General features: G+C 43.3%; 1 protein-coding gene across 1 annotated transcript in view; it reads right to left on the reverse strand.

The window, feature by feature from the left end:
• Positions 1-657, reverse strand: part of LOC118364038 (sialic acid-binding Ig-like lectin 11) — a 36,295-nt gene extending 35,638 nt beyond the window's left edge. Inside the window, exon 1 of the mRNA XM_052489457.1 lies at positions 91-657. The gene's annotated coding sequence lies outside the window, so the exon portion shown is untranslated. The remainder of the gene's footprint in view (positions 1-90) is intronic.
• Positions 658-6,602: the final 5,945 nt, after the last annotated feature.

The raw sequence follows: 6,602 nt of genomic DNA on the forward strand, positions 1-6,602 counted from the left end.
GTCATTCAATGTAACGAGACAAAAATATATAATGGTTCAATAGCTTGTATTTTGATCCATGGAGAGAATAAGACTGAATCAGCACATTACCTCTCTCTGTGTGCTCTCTCTTCCTATTGACTGTGAGCCCTGTGTGAGTCTCTGATGGGTGTGAACTGTCACTTCATGTCCCCAGTCTGTTACACCTCCCTCTAACCTGGTGCTGCAATCCAGGAAGTCCCTCTGTACTGCATATCACCCAGCTATACTGTACTGTATCTAGACCATAATCAACCCAAGCACATCAACCAACCCATCACACCCCACCAATCCACACCTATCAACCAGCCTTGATCAACACTGCAATCCCCTTGCCTTGTATATTCAGATGCAGCTTTATTTCATAAGAACGTTTCTATAAGATTTCTATCAGAAAATGTGTTCATGTTTCAAGATTGGCTGTTTGAAACATGTGCATGTGAATTACATGGAGAATGCCTTGCTTTGGATAGAGATAAGCTGGCAATAGTCTCACTGTTATTGATGCCCTCTGTGGTATGAGAAATGAAGCCCTGTACCCAATATGATAGATCTGCTGCAAGAAGGGTACTGCCATATTCTGTAGTAACTGACATAGTAACTATAGTAAGTGTGCTAAATGCACTTATTATGGGCTGTCACGCCCTGACCTTAGTTATCTTTGTTTTCTTTATTATTTTGTTCAGGTCAGGGTGTGACTAGGCTGGGTATGTTAGTTTTTGTATTGTCTAGGGGTTTTTGTATATCGAGTTTTTTTTGTAAGTCTAGGTATATGTAGGTCTATGGTGGCCTGAATTGGTTCCCAATCAGAGGCAGCTGTTTATTGTTGTCTCTGATTGGGGACCATATTTAGGTAGCCATATTCCTTGAGTATTTTGTGGGTTCTTATTCTATGTTTAGTTGCCTGTCTGCACTTTTCATATTAGCTTCACGGTTTGTTTTGTTACTTTGTTAGTTTGTTCAGTGTTTCTTCATTAAAAGAAGAATGTATGCTTATCACGCTGCGCCTTAGTCTCCTAATTACAACGACATGGGCGGAAGGTAGCCTAGCAGTTAAGAGTGTTGGGCCAGTAACATAAAGTTTTCTGGTTTGAATCTAAGGGGCCGGCAAACGGTAAGAATATGCAGGGTAGGGTTAAATGCAGAAGACACATTTTGGTTGAATGCGTTCAGCTGTGCAACTGACTCGGTACTACCTTTATTATCAACGTTAGAGGCTACTGGGTTGTATTCAATATATTTCTGTGATGGTTCTATACCACAATCTTTACAGTATACAGACATATAAGACCAACTTATGAAGAGAGCTGATTCCTCTTTCACCGTTACATTATGTTGACTTAATAGCAAGAAGACATGGTAATAATGCAACTGATCACAGCCTGAAATGGAAGGAATTTGTTGCAACAATGCCTGATAAAGTATCAGCAATGTGTAAACTGAATTTCAGTTTCAATTTGTGTAGTTGTAAAGGAAGTGCATGTAGTCATAAATAGTTTACTTCATCTTCACACTTTGTGACTGTGACATTTGTTAGGTCGGGTGTTACTTCCCCGAAAAACTTACACTTAAACTCTACACCATGTTCCTTGAAATATACAGTGCCTTGGAAAGTATTCAGACCCCTTAGCCTTTTCCACATTTTGTTACGTTACAGCCTTATTCTAAAAAGGATTAAATAAAAAATCTCATACATCTACACACAATACCCCACAATGACAAAGGCAAAAAAAATGTTTTTATCAATGTTTGCTCATGTATTATAAACAAAACAGAAGTACCTTATTTACATAAGTACTCAGACCCTTTGCTATGAGACTCGAAATTGAGCTCCGGTGCATCCTGTTTCCATTGATCATCCTTGAGATGTTTCTACAACTTGATTGGAGTCCACCTGTGGTAAATTAAACTGAATGGACATGATTTGGAAAGGCACACACCTGTCTATATAAGGTCCCACAGTTGACCGCGCATGTCAGAGCAAAACTAAGCCATGAGGTCAAAGGAATTGATTGTAGAGCTCCGAGACAGGATTGTTTCAAGGCACAGATCTGGGGAAGGGTACCAAAAGATGTATGCAGCATTGAAGGTCCCAAAGAACTCAGTGGACTACATCATTCTTAAATGGAAGAAGTTTGGAAACACCATGACTACCTAGAGCTGACCACCCGGCCAAACTGAGCAATCTGGGGAGAAGGGCCTTGGTCCGGGAGATGACCAGGAACCTAAACAACTCTCAGACCATGAGAAACAAGATTATCTAGTCTGATGAAATCAAGATTTAACGTCTGGAGGAAAGCATGGTGGTAAGAGCATCATGCTGTGGGGATGCATTTTAGCGGCAGGGACAGTGAGACTAGTCAGGATCGAGGGAAAGATGAAAGGATCAAACTACAGAGAGATCCTTGATGAAAACCTACTTCAGAGCGCTCAGGATGTCAGACTGGGGGGAAGGTTCACCTTCCAACAGTACACTGACACTGGGCACACAGCCAAGACAACACAGGAGTGGCTTCGTGACAAGTTTCTGAATGTCCCTGAGTGACCCAGCCAGAGCCCTGACTTGAACCTGATCTAACATCTCTGGAGAAATCCTAAAATAGCTGTGCAGCGACGCTCCCCATCCAACCTGACAGAGCTTGTGAGGCTCTACAGAGAAGAACGGGAGAAACTCCCCATTTACAGATGTGTCAACCTTGTAGCTGTAACGGTTTTCTTCTTCCTCCGACGATGAGTATGAAATATCAGACCAATATGCAGCGTGGTAAGTGTTCGTCATATTTATTACACTGAACACAGAAAACAAACTAACAAGAGAATAAAGGGAAACTGAAACAGTCCCGTATGGTGAAAACACTGAAACGGAAAATAACCACCCACAAACAAAAGTGGGAAAACAGGCTACCTAAGTATGGTTCTCAATCAGAGACAACGATTGACAGCTGCCTCTGATTGGGAACCATACTAGGCAAAACACATAGAAATATAAACACAAGAACAAAACATAGAATTCCCACCCCAAATCACGCCCTGACCAACCTAAAATAGAGACATGAAAAAGGAACTAAGGTCAGGACGTGACAGTAGCTTCATACCCAAGAAGACTAGGCTGTAATCGTTGTAAAAGGTGCTTATCAGATGGCGCCGGAGGGGATGGCTGCCGTTTTATGGGCTCTTAACCAACCATGCTATTTTGTTTGTTTTTTCACATTGTTTGTAACTTATTTTGTACATTATGTTGCTGCTACCATCTCTTATGACCGAAAAGAGATTCTGGACATCAGAACAGCGATTACTCACCTTGAACTGGACAAAGAATTTTTCTTTAACCAGTTGAAGCTAGGGGGGCGCTATTTCATTGTTGGATAAAAAAAACATGCCCGTTTTAAGCGCAATATTTTGTCACAAAAAGATACTCGACTATGCATATAATTGCCAGCTTTGGAAAGAAAACACTCTGACGTTTTCATAGCTGCAAAGATATTATCTTTGGGTGCCCCAGAACTGATCTTACAGGCGAAACCAAGATGCAACTTCAACCAGGAAATTAGCAGGATTTTTGAGGCTCTGTTTCCCATTCGCTCCTTATATGGCTGTGAATATGCTGTGAACGAGCTTATGCGCTCTGCCGTTCCTCCAAGATGTCTGCAGCATTGTGACGTATTTGTAGGCATATCATTGGAAGATTGGCCATAAGAGACTACATTTGCCAGGGTCCCGTCCGGTGTCCTTTGTCCACGTTGGTGCGTAACTCTCAGCGGCAAAACTTTTACCATGCGATACAGACAGCGAGGTATCGTTCCTGGAAGTGTGCATCATTGAAGAGATATGTGAAAAACACCTTGAGGATTGGTTCTAAACAACGTTTGCCATGTTTCAGTCTGTCACGGTTTTCTAATGGTGAAGGAGAGTCGGACCAAACTGCAGCGTGTCGATTGCGATCCATGTTTACGTTTGTTTAAATAAACACGACTAAACAATAAACGAAACGAAAACCGAAAACAGCCTATACATGTGTCAACTAACATCAAACAAGGACATCAAGACACTCAGGACAATCACCCACAATACAACCAAAGAATATGGCTGCCTAAATATGGCTCCCAATCAGAGACAACGATAAACACCTGCCTCTGATTGAGAACCACTTCAGACAGCCATAGACTCTCCTAGAACACCCCACTAAGCTACAATCCCACTAAGCTACACACCACATACAAAAACCCATGTCACACCCTGGCCTGACCAAATACATAAAGAAAAACACAAAATACTTCGACCAGGGCGTGACAGTCGATATTATGGAGTTAATTTGGGAAAAAGTTTGGCGTTTGGATAACTGAATTTTCGTTTTTGTTTTGGTAGCCAAACGTGACGCACCAAACGGACCGATTTCTCCTGCACAAAAAATCTTTCAGGAAAAACTGAACATTGCTATCTAACTGAGAGTCTCCTCATTGAAAACATCCGAAGTTCTTCAAAGGTAAAAGATTTATTTGAATGTTTTTGCTGGTTTTTGTGAAAATGTTTCCTGCTGATGCTAATGCTAAATGCTACGCTAGTTATCAGTACTGTTACACAAATGCTAGTTTGCTATGCTTGAGAAGCATATTTTGGAAAATCTGAGATGACAGTGTTGTTAACAAAAGACTAAGCTTGAGTTAGCATATTCATTTCATTTCATTTGCGATTTTCATGAATAGTTAACGTTGCGTTATGGTATTGAGCTTGAGGCTATGATTACGCTACCGGATCCGGCATGGCTCAGCGCAAGAAGTTAATGAGGCGGACGAGATGGATTTCCTCCAGACACCCGTCAAGGCCCTCATCCCGTCATCCCGTCAAGAGACGGAGATATCGCAGAAGGAGGTCGGGGTGCCTTGTAAGGTTCAGACGATGAGTGGCTAACCTGCCTTTACCATCGGTACTATTGGACAATGTACAATTGTTGGATAATAAAGTGGACAAACTATAAGAACGTATATCCTACCCAAGGGTATTAAAAAGTGTAATATCGTATGTTCCACCGATTTGTGGCTGAACGACGACATGAGTAACATACAGCTGGCGGGTTACACACTGTATCGGCAGGATAGAACAACAGCCTCCGGTAAGACAAGGGGTGGCGGTCTATGTACATTTGTAAACAACAGCTGGTGCACGATATCTAAGGAAGTTTCAAGGCTTTGCTCGCCTGAGACCACCTTTAGACTGTAGACCACCTTTACTCCACACACAGAGACGCGAATAAAGCTCTCCCTCGCCCTCCATTTGGCAAATCTGACAATAATTCTATCCTCCTGATTCCTGTTTACAAGTAAAAACGAAAGCACGAAGCACCGGTGACCCAGTCAATAAAAAAGTGGTCAGAATAAGCAGATGCTAAGCTACAGGACTGTTTTGTTAGCACAGACTGGAATATGTTCCGGGATTCTTCTGATGGCATTGAGGTGTACACCACATCAGTCACTGGCTTCATCAATAAGTGCATAGATGACATCGTCCCCACAGGACTAAGATCGAATCGTACTACACCGGCTCCAACGCTCTTCAGATGTGGCAGGGCTTGCAAACTATTACAGACTACAAAGGGAAGCACCGCAGCGAGCTGTCCAGTGACACAAGCCTAGCAGATGATCTAAATTACTTCTATGCTCGCTTCAAGGCAAGTAACACTGAAACATGCATGAAAGCATCAGCTGTTCCAGACGACTGTGTGATCACGCTCTCCCTAGCCGATGTGAGTAGGACCTTTTAAACAGGTCAACATTCACAAGGCCGCAGGGCCAGACGGATTACCAGGATGTGTTGTCTGAGCATGCGCTGACCAACTGGCAAGTGTCTTCTCTGACATTTTCAACCTCTCCCTGTCTGAGTCTGTAATACCGACATGTTTCAAGCAGACCACCATAGTCCCTGTGTCCAATAACACTAAGGTAACCTGCCTAAAAGACTACCGACCCGTAGCACTCACGTCTGTAGCCATGAAGTGCTGTGAAAGGCTGGTCATGGCTCACATTAACACCATTATCCCAGAAACCCTAGACCCGCTCTAATTTGCATACCGCCCCAACAGATCCATGGATGATGCAATCTCTATTGCACTCCACACTGCCCTTTCACACATTGACAAAAGGAACACCTATGTGAGAATGCTATTCATTGACGACAGCTCAGCGTTTCACACCATAGTGCCCTCAAAGCTCATCACTAAGCTAAGGACCCTGGGACTAAACACCTCCCTCTGCAACTGGATCCTGGACTTCCTGACAGGCTGCCTCCAGGTAGTTAGGGTAGGTAACAACACATCCGCCATACTGATCCTCAACACGGGAGCCCCTCAGGGGTGCATGCTCAGTCCCCTCCTGTACTCCCTGTCCACTCATATCTGCATGGCCAGGCACAACTCCAACACCATCATTAAGTTTGCTGATGACACAACAGTGGCAGGCCTCATCACCGACAATGATGTGACAGATTAGAGGCAGGAGGTCAGAGACCTGGCCGTGTGGTGCCAGGACAACAACCTCTCCCTCAACGTGATCAAGACAAAGCAGATGATTATGGACCACAGGAAAAGGAGG

This window comes from Oncorhynchus keta, chromosome 31 (genome assembly GCF_023373465.1).
Source record: "Oncorhynchus keta strain PuntledgeMale-10-30-2019 chromosome 31, Oket_V2, whole genome shotgun sequence".
Classification (NCBI taxonomy): domain Eukaryota; kingdom Metazoa; phylum Chordata; class Actinopteri; order Salmoniformes; family Salmonidae; genus Oncorhynchus; species Oncorhynchus keta.